The sequence below is a fragment of the Culex pipiens genome, chromosome 3, assembly GCF_016801865.2.
Source record: "Culex pipiens pallens isolate TS chromosome 3, TS_CPP_V2, whole genome shotgun sequence".
Taxonomy (NCBI): Eukaryota; Metazoa; Arthropoda; class Insecta; order Diptera; family Culicidae; genus Culex; species Culex pipiens.
In genome coordinates this window covers 41,675,125-41,689,714 of record NC_068939.1, presented here as the reverse complement: position 1 = coordinate 41,689,714, position 14,590 = coordinate 41,675,125, and the positions used below count along the sequence as shown (strand labels likewise).

Here is a 14,590-nt window from a genome sequence, read left to right as displayed (position 1 = left end):
GCAAGCCCCAAATCAAGTGCCACTTACACAAGAGAGTTGCAATCGCCGGTTTGCCCGGCTAGGAAACCATTTCGCATTATGAGACCCGGTTCGCATCATAAATTTGGTCGTAAATATCGCCCTATTTCCGGGGACGCACGACGAGGTCCTGCGCGACTGCAATTGAACGATAACTTGGAGGTTTGGATGCTGTTGCGCGACGGAATTGGACAGATGGGTTGTGTGGGGAGGAGTGTCGTCAAAAGTTGCACCCCAAGTCTGGACCCAATTTGTGTGAAAAGTTCAGCACTCTAGGAGATATTAAATGGCTGGAATATTGTTGAGCAATTCAAGTTGATGGAGGAATTCCGTTCACCGGAAGAAATAAGCTGTATTGGACAACTTTTTTCTCTGTTGAATGTTTTCTTCAGGAAGATGATGATTTCTGGGACAACTTTTGCCCTGAATGTTGCTCGACAAGTCGTTAGAAGAACTCAATGAGGCATTCAGCGAAAGTCTTTTTCAAATAATGGCTGTTCCGTTGGAAAAGTTGAACGATTTTTTTTGCCCCTCTACAAGATTTCCGTTGAATTAAAGACACTTGCTGGAAGTTGGCTGAAAATAAGAATTCTCTTTATTGTGTGTCAAGAGATTCTTGAAAATTACAAATGGGTAGAAGTGTTTCGTCGTCTGTAATTTGCAAAAGAGATTAGGTACTCTTCTCTCAGAGTCAGTATGCTACCGGAAAAGACCTAATTGAATCAAATTAAACGCTGAATACGATGAGTGGTGCCTACACGGCCCGTTAGAAGCAAATCCAACCTGTCCAGAACTGTTGCCGGCTCAGACTGCCCGAGAAGCAGGACCATGTCACATTCTGTTCTCACTTTAATTTGCAATCATTTTCACCCCTAAAGCGGAAAGATGTGCCATCTCTGGCAATGCGACGACACTGGGTTGCCTTTTTTTAGGAAACTGTGTTTTCAGCATGGGTGGAGTTGTCCAATACGACATTTTTCATTTTTTTTTTCTCGAAATTATAAGAAAATATTTGCTTCAAGGTATTATCCCAGCTATATTTTGTGTAACAGGATCTGGTTTGGATCATTAGTAGGCTTAGTGATTTTCCACGCTCGAAAATAGCAAATTTCACGGAACCTCAATTTCAAAACACCAAATTTCACGCTAATTTCACCGAACGTGAAATATGATAAAATAACTATGAAAACCTTATTTTTAAATCACAGAAACTACTCTTTAAGCTTCTTTATACATTATTCTTCACTAAATTAAAAAAATCTTCACTAAATTTGAACATGACTCAAAAAAAACCTCCCAATTTTCAAAAAAGTTTTCAACTAGTCATTTTAATTGAAAAAAATGAACAAAAATAGAAAATCGTGTCTACAGCAAAATCACCTCAATGGCGTATACATCATATCGCCGTTAAACGGCAGTAGTTTATGGTTCTATTTATTTTTTGAAATAAAATGTAGGACATACGTAATCTCATTTAATGAACTGCTTTTTTTCATATTCGACGAATAAAGCTAAAAAGTTTTCGCTGATTTGCTTCTGTTTTATCAGTTTGCATTTTATTGAATTTCATATCAAAGCAAGGTTTGACAATCTTGTCCAGCTAAAATGAATAAAATAGTTTAAAATTTTCTTCGACATTTAACTCATTCAAAACATTTTTTAAGGTTTTCATCTCATTTCAAAAAGTTAATTTAAAATCAATAGGCAAGAATACTATAATTTGTAACGAAATCGAAATTTGTAATCAGAATGAGAACAGAAAACAAAAAAGGTGATATTTTTCAACTATCACTAGTGAACGGCCCGAGCGATTTAGGCTTTCAGGATTTTTGTGATATTTTCTTGTAGAGTCAAAACAGATCAGTAAACATCACTTATTTGTCTATTACACTTTTTAAAGATTACATTTTTTTCGGTAACACGCTTAACTTTTACGCGCACGATCACATCACTTTGCATTAAGATCTTCGTCGAGCCAGTTCTCTACGTTGAAGCCAGACTTGTCCTCCAGACCTCTTCGCCGAGCCATGCCAGACCCGAACTCCTAAGTCCCGGGTGGACTCTTCACGGCGGCTAAGTCCCGGCGGACTCTTCACAGCGGCTAAGTCCCGGCGGACTCTTCACAGCGGCTAAGTCCCGGCGGACTCTTCACAGCGGCTAAGTCCCGGCGGACTCTTCACAGCGGCTAAGTCCCGGCGGACTCTTCACAGCGGCTAAGTCCCGGCGGACTGCGGCCTCCACCGCTAAGTCCGGCTGGACTGGGGCCTCTGCTACTGGTGGCTGCTGGCGGGTCCGGCTGGTCTGGGGCTTCTTCAGGATCTGGAACTGGACTGGGCTTGAACTGGCTGGAACTGACTGGAACTAACTGCCCTCCTCAAGAATTTTGGGGTTTTTATAGTCAGTCCCCGAAAACTCTACTAAATTTTGTTCTACTAAAAGTGGTCCGTTTCGATGAGAAGCATCGATGAACCTCATGAATTAAATTATGCAGACCTCTGCAATTCTTCATGACTTTCCGTATGGTGTAGTGAGTACACCTCAAAATCGGAAGTCATGGGTTCGAACCATTGTCGTGAAACTTTAAATTATGTTATTGGAATATCAAAATTATGTTCCTAAAACATTCTCCAAAATGTTGGTCAATAATGAGAAGGTCGAATTCTCCATTGAACAAACATGCCAATGAATTTGGTTAAGCCACACCCTCAATTTCCCCTGTGTAATAACATCGCACATTCATAATTGAAAGCTTAACCATTTTTTTGATTGCCTAACAATTGGCGAAATTTAATAAAGGGCTTTTCAGGTGAGGATGACTCATGATCCACACCTGTACATAAGCTTAATTATTTGTCGCGCAACGCGAGTCGACGGGTAAAATTATTTATGCTTGCGTAAGCGCGCAGGGTCAGAACGGTGGTGAGGTTCGAAAAATGGACAAATTTAATGATTTAAATTTGAGGTCGCTGCATTCCCCCACACTTACCAGCTAGATGTTTGTATTCTTGAAAAGCATTAAGAACATCTACCGAAAGTTATTTGTAGGTTGAAATATGATACCCAAAGTTAATAATTTAAATTGTGAAAAAAAATTACTTTGCAAAAAATCATAAAAAAACTTAAATGGCTGGCTATAAAAAATTGATTTAAAAAAATTGGTTCGGTTCATCTCCCCCACACTTATCAGCTAGATGATCGTCTGAAAGAATTGATCATCTATGGAAAGAATATTGTCGGGTGTAGTGATCGTGCGGTTTACAATTTGATCTTCTTGTGCTTTCTCGTAAATTGCTTTATAATTATAATTGCTCTTTTCATTTTTCTGCTGTAAAATTATTTTCCTTACTCTTTTGATCTTCTGTCCTGTTAAATTACTTGAATTGCAGTTTCGAACTTCGCTTGTAAAAATATTTTCGTTGAAACTGATTTAAATAAACTTGCATTTGAAATTAATTTTCATTATCTCTCCTAAAAAAAATCATTGCATTTTTCCCACTGTAAGCAAAATCTGTTGTAGAACTGTGTTGATCGGCTGGTTGTTATCGTTGTCGTCTTCCATTAAAAATCGTCTTTATCGTGAGGCTATTCATTCCACAGTGACTTGGTCAATTGGTCAGTTTTCGAGGCTAAGGTGTTGAATTTCGTCGATTAGTGCAATTGTCGTTTCCATCATGAATTATGCTTCATAACTCAATTGTGAGTTGACTGTGGTCAAATTTGAGAGTGCATTGACTTCTCTCTTGCTGAGTATTGTGAATTGTTCGTAAATCCAGTATTTTTGTCCAAAATTGACTTTTCCAGTTGCTTTGCATCTTTGACATTCTCAAATTATTGTCATCGGTTGATGTAATTCTTTTATCAAATGATTAGGACGTGTTGTTTGTCCAAAATTGTCTTTTCGTGTAATTAGCAACTTTGGCTTTTGTAAATTAATGACATCGGATGATGTTATCATTTGTTTATCATAACCTTCTCCTTTTCAATAGTTTCAGACGTGCAGTATGATCTCAACTTTCATTGTTGTTCTACAATTGATTTTTCGCATTTCTATCATCTTTACTTCGCATAAGTCCACATTTCGATTGGTAAATTGTTTTACGTGAATGTCTCGTTACTAGAATTGCGTCTTAATCCGACTTGATCCTCATTGATATGACCTTTTACAACAACATCAACACCGTTACCTGTCCAACCTCCCGCATGACTTTGCCACTCACCATCTTGCCATCACAAACTTCTGCATACGAACGCGTAGAACTTCTCAGCATACGAACGCGTCGATCATCTCAAGTCGTCTCGTATCTCATCTCTGCCATATTTTACTTCAGTTTCTAATTTTGCTTATCTCACAAAAATGTTTTACTTGTTTTCTTCTTATGAACAATATTTTATAATTTTCAGGAATCTATCAGTTAATTTCTGTGCAAAATTCAAATTTACTTACAATCTTATAAATCTTGTTGATATTTTTATATGAAATCAGTTCTATTTTTTTAATACTTAAAAAAATCAGTTCTTCAGGGTTGATTGATATGCACGGTGTCGTGCTTGAATCATAGGAGACGGGTATCAAGTCGTCACCAAGCACGCATGTTTTTCAGTGTCTATGGTGATGCACGTCACTTTTTTCTTTTCTCGTGCTTACTTTTCTGGTAAGCACGTCACTTGACAAGCACATAACTGCACGCGTGCTTATTTTCAAGCGGACTTTTTGAAATTTCATTGAATAAGAGGTTTGTAAAATACACAATTTTTAACTGTGAGATAACATTAAAAAGCTTTTTTATGTTTTAGATTGAGAATGAAAAACATAAATTAATGGAAAATTGCCGGATGCAGTTTCCATCGCTGATTTCCGCGGATGGCTTCGTTTCTGGACTTCATGCCGGTTTCATCGCTCAGTGGCGACCCCGGCATTTGCTTATGCCGTTAACCGTTTACTGGTAAGGCCAATTTATCACACCAGTTTGAGCTTGGACCAACTCTCATCGAGTTCGTTGATTAAAAAATGATGTGGCTGTGTTTGAAACTGTAATTTAAATATAAGCACGCGAAATCATAAGCACTGCGTGCTTAACATAAGCACGCGCACTGCTCAGCAATTTGTCATGTGCAGAGCCAAATCAAAGTACACTTAGAAAATTCGTGTGTGTCTATTCATCAACCCTGGTTCTAATTGACTATTATTTTTATACTTGAATAAAAAAAAATTACTCTATAAAGTTTTTCATTGATCTATACGTCCTATCATCTTGTCATTGCAAAACTGCGTATGTTAAAATATCCTTTCTGTTATTCCAACTTTTTATAAAATCTGTATGTCATTCAGTGTTTTCAAATCTGTTACACTCATTCAGTCAATTTGTTTATTTGAGCAATTCGCAATAAAATTTTGATTTTGCAAGAAAATTTATTGGTTCAATTTTCAGTCTAATGATAATGTTCTGTTTTTTTTCCTCTGAATTTTATCAGTTTAAAGGTGTTCTTCCCTTGAAGCATTATTTTATCCCTTAAAAATCCCTTGAAGCATTATTTATCGATTCCCTTTAATTATCATTTGACTATCCCCGTAAAGTGCAAATGTTTTGAAAAGTTTTAACATATTGAATCCCCCCATGGATTACAAATGTTTTGAAGCTATATTCAACATAAAAACTCTCCCCATAGAGTATAATTGTCTACTTTTTTTATCCCTTTGGCGTTGCTTTATCAGTTTATGTATCCCTAGATCGGAACTTATACCGTTCTTTTCGATCTTTTTAGATTCCCCACGATATACTCACAAGTTTTACCCTTCCTTGAGCTGTAGTCCATATTCGTCCTTGTTGAAATTTGTTGTCTTCCAATGGTTTCCTGTAGATCCTTCGTATTAGTGTATAAAAAGTTTGAAATATATTCTTAATACTTTGTTAAGTAAATTATAAAATACATGTTTACATTCAACATTCATTCTGGGGCGCGCCTCCCTTGTCCAATTATTCTCACACACATTCTTACTTGCATACATGTTGTTTTGAAACATTTAATAATCACACCATCTTCATTTGCTTGTCGTTGAAATTTCGTTATTGTTCAGTCCGTTTGATTTGTTTTTATTTGTAGTTAAAAATTGCGTCATTGTTTTTCTAATACCCTGTTAACCCATTTTAGCTCAATTAAGTATGTTCCCAAAATTGCAACCCATCAGCTTCTTAATTGTTTTAATGTGTTTCATCACTGCTTCATTATTATGTTTATATTTGATCATAATCGCTTCACGTGTTTTTCAAAAAAAATGTATAAACTCAGTACTGGTATTTTTCTTATTCTGTTTCTTGTTTAAACCCCATCAATTCAATCATTTATAAAAATTATCTTTCATCCCCAATTCATAACATTCTTGTTTGCGCATTTTTTTTTTTTTTTTGATGATAATCATTCATATTTTGTTTAACTCAGCATTAATTCATTTATCATATCAAATCAATCATATATTCTTTTTTTCATGTTTATTTTTCTATATAAAAAAATCGGTATTTGTAACACATTTGTTTGATTCATTTAGTTCTCTTGATAACAATCGTTTTTTTCTAATTCATCAATCATATCAATTCAATAAGTTTTTTATTATTATTATTTTTTTGTTCAATATACATAAATAATCCCGTGTGTTAAAAATAAATATTTTCCTTCATTGTAGTCTTCTGATATTAATCGTTTATGATGCTATGTCATTCATTGCATAAATCGCTTATTTTTTTACTTTATTTTAATTGTACTGTAATTGTCATTTCAAAATATTTTTCTTGTATTGGAGCATTTGATTTTAAATTATGTTAAATATATTTTAAAACGGGTACATTGTGAACTATCATTAAGTGTTATGTTAATCATTATATTTTCTTAGTCTATTATTATGTACATCTTCAAATTTGTTTCCATTTTTAATAGTGGTCGTTTGATCGCTGTTAAATTTAACGATATCATAAGGGCCTCGCCACTTATTTTGTAACTTTTGACCAATTCCTGTTTGTACCATTTGTACCAAAACTCTATCTCCCCACATTGGTACCCAATCATTTGTCTTTTTGTCATAAATTTCCTTTCTTTTTTCTTTTGACAATATTAAGTTGTTTCTAGCAGTTTCATGAGCATCCTTGAATATATCTTTCATTGAACAAATATAGTCGTCATAATTTAAATCTGAATAATTGATTTTATAAATTGTGCTTGGTATAGTAGCTTTTCTTCCATACAAAAGTTCATAGGGAGAATATCCAGTTGATGAATTTTCTGTAGTATTGTATTCAAACATAAAATATGGTATCAATTCATCCCAACATTGTGGATCTTTGCCAATAAAATTTCGTAAATAAATTTTTAACTCTCTATTTGATCTCTCAACTAAATTAGCTTGAGGATGATATGCACTTGTGACGATCTTTTTAATGTGTAATATTTTGCATGTATGTTGCAATAATTTGCTTACAAAGTTTGTACCTCGATCGGTTACAACTTCTTTAGGAGCACCAAATTTACAAACAAAGTTTTCAACAAAAGTTCTAGCAACTGTTGCACTTTCTTGGTTTACCATGGGAGCTACAATCAAAAATCTTGTTAAATCATCTTGTATCACAAGTCCACAATTGTTTCCATTATTAGAAATTGGTAACATAACCACATCCATATAAATTTTATCAAAGGGTTCATACGATGTTGTCGTAATTTTCATTGGCATCTTATTTGCTGGCCATATTTTGTTCTTTTGACAAGAATCACATTGCTTTACATAATTCAAAACATCTCTTCGCATATTTTCCCATGTAAATAAAGGACTCATTCTTTTAATCATTCGTTTACCTCCGACATGACCACCCAACGGTGCGTCGTGAAAATCTTTAAGCACTTGATCTCTGTCTTCTGGCTTTACATAAATTCGTTCATTTTCTGTTGCATATAGTGTAAATGACTTTGAAAGTTTCATTGCAAAAAATCGTAGTAAGTTTAGTTCCAACTCTGTTTTGAATATTCTATGAGAAATAATTTGTATAACTGATGCATCTTTAGCAAAATCAGGATAATCTTTAAAGCTTTCAAATAAACCATCGAAAAATTCTTCATTCTTAACTGCTGAACGATATGTTCCATTCAAAATTAAACCCCAAATTTTCTTTTGCGGGAATACAAATATATTTTCATTGGTGTAATCCTTAATACCATGTGGAAGGTCAATGTATTTACTCAATTCTTTGTGTACCGTAACACTGTTTAATATCATAAATGTAGCTTCTGCTTGTTCAAATGGTATAATATTTTTAGAAATTTTTAAAACGTTAAAATCGATATCTGTATCTTTGAAATCCTTGTAGGTAAATGTTTTATCGTTGCTATCATCGTCATTATCTAAATGTATGTCAATGTTTTGAAGTCCATTCATATTATTATTCCAATTAGTTTTGTTTCTAGATAAATTCTGTCTGTTTGAAGTATTTGTTGAGTTTTGATTATCTGAAATATTTTGTCTATTTTGTTTTGCTTGTTGACGAGTTGTAATTGCTACTAATTTTGATGTCTGTTTATCATCTGCATGAATTTCATCATTATTTAAACGTGAGAGAAAATCTGCAACCACATTTTCCTTTCCTTGCTTGTAACGAATTTCACATCCAATGCCTTGGATTTTCAAACGAAGTTTTGTCAAAGTTGGTGAAGTTTCCTTCAAATGCCATAGAGCTACCAATGGTCTATGATCTGTGTAAACGATAAAATCTTGGTTATAGATAAAATGTTTGAAGTGGTCTACTGCCCAAACAATAGCAAGTAGTTCCTTCTCAATAGTAAAATAGTTTCTTTCAGCCCCGATAAGCGCACGACTTGCGTAAGCGATGGGGTGATCATTTGACTTCTCATTAGTAAGAACTGCTCCGATAGCATAATCGCTAGCATCAGTTGTCAAAACAAATTTGTCATTATAGTTCGGTCTAACTAAAACTGGTTCTGAAATTAAGTAGTTCTTTAATTCTTCAAATGCATGTTCACATTCTTCTGTCCACATAAATTTCACATTTTTCTTTAATAATGCATTAAGTGGCTTACGTTTATCTGCAATGTTTGGAATAAATTTTCCATAAAAATTAACAGTTCCCAAAAATGATCTCACATTTTTAATCGTCTGCGGCCTTTTCATGTTTTTGATTGTATCAATATTTTCACTAGTTGGTCGAATACCTTTTTCATTAATAATATGACCCAAATATCTGACTTCTTTGTGTAAAATTTTACATTTTGATGGTTCAACTTTTAAATTATTTTCATGCAATGCATTCAAAACTTTATATAAATTTTCATTGTGTTCTTCGATAGTTCTACCAAACACAATAATGTCATCCAAGTATACAAACGCATTAACTGGTTGTATTTCATAAATAAGTGTGAATGTAAATTTTTGAAATGTTGATGGACTATTTTTCAGTCCCATTGGCATTCTTAAAAATTCATAATGTCCTAGAAATGTTGAAAAAGCGGTTTTCGCAGCATCCTTTGGGTTAATTGGGATTTGATAAAATCCTGATTTCAAGTCAATGGTTGAAAAATATCGAGCTTCTCCAATACTGTCCAAAATTTCGCTAATAAGCGGTATAGGATACACAAATGGTTTAGTAATTGTATTTAGGTCTCGAAAATCCACTACAATTCTGTAGCGTTTGTTGCCTTCGGCGTCTAAGTCTTTCTTTGGGATGCATAATACCGGTGCATTCCACGGACTTTTACTTGGGCGTATTATCCCTAATTTTAGCATTTCTTCCACTTGTTCTTCTACGTGTTTCTTGGTAGCTTCAGGAAATCGATATTGTCTTTTATTAATTGGAATTTCAGTTGTTGTCTCTATATCGTGCATAGTTAAATTGGTATAAGTCAACTCGTCACCCTCTAAATAAAATATTTCATTAAAATCATTCAAAATATTATTAATTTCTTGATTGATATTACCTTTCAAGTGGTCTGTTTTAACCAATTCATAAATTTTTCTCATTCTTTTGTTGCCTGTAAGTTTCTCATGCTTCATGTTTTCAATCACATCATAATCCCGATCGTTTTCTAAATTCATCTCTTTTGGGTAATCTTGGTTATCATCATCAATTTCAATTTGATCGTCATAACACTCTTCAATGCACGGTTGGATTCTGCCATTGCAGCCATTGTCATTATCATAATTATTTTCATTATTTTCATCATAATTTGTATTAAAATTGTCATAGTTATTTGCTCCAATACCTGTCATATTTACTTTGTTTATATTTTCAATGTCATTGTTTCTAAATAAATTGGTCATTTCATGATTATGATATTGCATATTATTTGTATCAGGCGTTCGTAAAACTATGTTGTCGAAACTTTGACTAATATATAAGATGTATTTCTTTAGAAAATGTGCTCCAAGGATTGCATCATCAACGAAATGCTTCAAAATGTAGAACTTTTCCTCGTATTTTGAATTTCCTATCAATAAAATCATATTTACAGATCCTACTGTATCTTCTGCTATTCCATGAACCCCTCTAATAGAAATTCTATCGTTGAAATCAATGTTAGTTAAACGCATATTACTAACCACATCCCATCTTACAAAATTGTTACATGATGCGGAGTCAATTATAAATTTGTGAAATTTTGTTGGCCTTGCCAAGGTAGCAATATTTGCATAAAATATTGAATCATTATTGAAATTGATTTTTAATGTTTCATGTGGTGGAATGTATTCGTTAAATTGCAGTTTAAAATTATTTGGAATTTGATTTTTATTGCGTCGACTATTTGTATAAGTTCGTTTTAAAGTACTCTTTGCAGTATTCGTTTTATAACATTCATAAAATTTGTTAGCTTGATAATTATTTCGTTGATAAAAATTTGTATTTTTATTGTATCTGAAATTTCTGAATTTTCTGTCAAAATTATGGTTTGAATTTTCAGTACTAGCAAGTAACCTTTGTTCGAGAGTTCTTAAAGACTCTCTGTCAATTCGTTCATTTTCTAAAAATTCTAGCAAATTTTCCAACTTCATATGACGGTTATTCGTGGCAATTTCTTTGATTTCATTATTTATAATTCCAACTATAAAGTGGCTTTTTAAGCTATAAGCTGTAAATGAATTTTCGTTGTAACTTTGATCAATTTTTATGATTTCGTATTTTATGTCGAGAACTCTACCTGCATATGATTTAAATGTTTCATCCCGTCCTTGTTTCAGAGTTTCAATTTGTTCAATTATACTACTAAAAGTAGTTTTGATACCAAACTCTCTAATTAAATTTGCCTTGGTTTCTTCCCAAGTGTTTGCATAAATTCGTTTAATACGAGCTGCTGCTTTAAATTTTAGTTTCATAAAAACAATATTTAAAAATTTACTCTGATCTTCGCCTTCAGGAATTTGATCAGCATAATAATCTGTTAACATTAAAAATTGGTCCAGTGACTCTAATGACCCATCAAATTCTGGAATAAGCTGGATTAAATCCGTCATCTCCAAATTCGCCATCTTTAACGGTGCACATCAACAAGAGCTTTTGCACCAAGATTTTTGTTACAGATATTTTAGTATTTTCGAAACTACGGGAACTATCGATATAATGTTTTATTCATCCCCTAAAGTACTGTCTACTAAGTGATTTACAACAAAATTTGCCTGTTTTTACAATCAGATTTGTGCAGGATTGGGTCCGTAAGTTTGTCAATTTTGGCATAAGAAGACAACAACTTCCTTGGTTGCTGTGCACCCTTTTAAGCGTGTTTTTAACTATTTACATCAAATTTCGGTATAACTTTTGTTTACTCACCCTAAACTGCCAGATTTCCATGGTCGTCTTCTTGGGTGTTTGATGCGGCTGAATTTCGTCTCCAGTTGATCCAGATGATCTCGTCATTGTTGAATCCCTAGTGTTGTCCATCGTTGGCCGGTTTTGAAATTTTCGATGCTTCTGCCATTGGTCGAGCCCGTTTTGGTTCCATCTCGTACTGCTGCATATTTGCTTCCATCTTAGAACTCCTCACATAACATTTTCTTCAATTTAACGTTTTTTTTTTTAACTATTTTAACTGTTTGTTACTTCGCGAAATCATTTTGTTCATTAACTTTCACACATAGTCACATTTTCAACTCTTGGTTCTGTCCAATCATAATGGCGTGTCCAAACACACACAGCGTTGCTTTCCGCTAGTCACCACCTGAACGGCCCGAGCGGTTTAGGCTTTCAGGATTTTTGTGATATTTTCTTGTAGAGTCAAAACAGATCAGTAAACATCACTTATTTGTCTATTACACTTTTTAAAGATTACATTTTTTTCGGTAACACGCTTAACTTTTACGCGCACGATCACATCACTTTGCATTAAGATCTTCGTCGAGCCAGTTCTCTACGTTGAAGCCAGACTTGTCCTCCAGACCTCTTCGCCGAGCCATGCCAGACCCGAACTCCTAAGTCCCGGGTGGACTCTTCACGGCGGCTAAGTCCCGGCGGACTCTTCACAGCGGCTAAGTCCCGGCGGACTCTTCACAGCGGCTAAGTCCCGGCGGACTCTTCACAGCGGCTAAGTCCCGGCGGACTCTTCACAGCGGCTAAGTCCCGGCGGACTCTTCACAGCGGCTAAGTCCCGGCGGACTGCGGCCTCCACCGCTAAGTCCGGCTGGACTGGGGCCTCTGCTACTGGTGGCTGCTGGCGGGTCCGGCTGGTCTGGGGCTTCTTCAGGATCTGGAACTGGACTGGGCTTGAACTGGCTGGAACTGACTGGAACTAACTGCCCTCCTCAAGAATTTTGGGGTTTTTATAGTCAGTCCCCGAAAACTCTACTAAATTTTGTTCTACTAAAAGTGGTCCGTTTCGATGAGAAGCATCGATGAACCTCATGAATTAAATTATGCAGACCTCTGCAATTCTTCATGACTTTCCGTATGGTGTAGTGAGTACACCTCAAAATCGGAAGTCATGGGTTCGAACCATTGTCGTGAAACTTTAAATTATGTTATTGGAATATCAAAATTATGTTCCTAAAACATTCTCCAAAATGTTGGTCAATAATGAGAAGGTCGAATTCTCCATTGAACAAACATGCCAATGAATTTGGTTAAGCCACACCCTCAATTTCCCCTGTGTAATAACATCGCACATTCATAATTGAAAGCTTAACCATTTTTTTGATTGCCTAACAATTGGCGAAATTTAATAAAGGGCTTTTCAGGTGAGGATGACTCATGATCCACACCTGTACATAAGCTTAATTATTTGTCGCGCAACGCGAGTCGACGGGTAAAATTATTTATGCTTGCGTAAGCGCGCAGGGTCAGAACGGTGGTGAGGTTCGAAAAATGGACAAATTTAATGATTTAAATTTGAGGTCGCTGCACTAGGGTTAGTGATTTTTTGCGATTTCACGGAAGCCGCGTAATCCGTGAAATTCGCCCCTGTCCGTGAAATTTGGGAAATACCGTGAAATGCCGCGAAATTTGAAATATTCAATTGATAAATCGCTACTCAGTGCATTCAAGCTTTATTTTTTTAATTCAAACATTAAAAAAAACAATAAGCATTTTTAAAGCAGTTTACAAATGAAAAAGTATTTCATATCAGATTTACAACTATTTTTCGAAGATTTAACAAATTGCAGATAAATTCTTTCTTCCCCAAAATTCCAAAAAGATTTTAAAAGAACAATAATCAACGGTTCTTTGCAGGAGAACGCAAAGAATAGTTAATTTTTTATTTATTTTTTGTAACGACGATGAACAAATTACATTAAAATATTTTGAATATAAATTATGTGTTTTAATTCAACTGATTAGTAAAATAATACATATTAAAATCATATTTGTTAACCATTTTGCAATGTATCATATTTATTCTTGAATTGTATCAATAAATGTTTAAACTGCTTCTAATGAAGTATTGCCTGAGTTTTATTAAAATACTAAAATTTTCCTTTTGCTGAAATTTTTAATGATTCTAGTTCTGATGAATTAAAGGTTCAGAACGTGCTTCGTTTTGTTGGTATTTCAGCAAATTAATTTTATAAAAAATGAATAAAATTAAATCAGCTGAATCATAGATTCTTGACTTTTTTTATTAGGTCCTATAAACAAATGTAGATCCCTTTCACACCTTATTCATTTCATTTATTTCACCGCTTTCATCTAAAAACTAAGTCAATGTTAATTGGAGTAAGCGGGATACACTCAATGTTTACATTTGTTTGTAAGACCTAATAAAAAAATCTAGAATTCATCTGACGGAAATTCTTCAAAATTTCCCAAGATTCCCAAGAACTTTTAAGAGCGAGTTTTTCACCAATGTGTAACAGGTCGTATCGAGGTGCTCCGATTTTGATGAAACTTTCAGCGTTTGTTTATCTATACATGAGATGAACTCATGCCAAATATGAGCCTTCTACGACAAAGGGAAGTGGGGTAAAACGGGCTCCGAAATTTGAGGTCGAAAAAACATGAAAAATCTTAAAACAGCTCGCATTTCCGTTAAACTTCATCAATTCCAACTCTCTTATATGCATTCGAAAGGTCTTTCATATGGGACTATAAGCCTACGG

The 14,590-nt window shown here is 34.5% G+C and overlaps 1 protein-coding gene across 4 annotated transcripts in view; it reads left to right on the top strand.

Annotated features, from left to right (window-relative positions):
• LOC120412402 (uncharacterized) overlaps positions 1-14,590 on the top strand; it is a 446,365-nt gene that overhangs the window by 249,159 nt on the left and 182,616 nt on the right. The gene's annotated exons all lie outside the window — the stretch shown is intronic.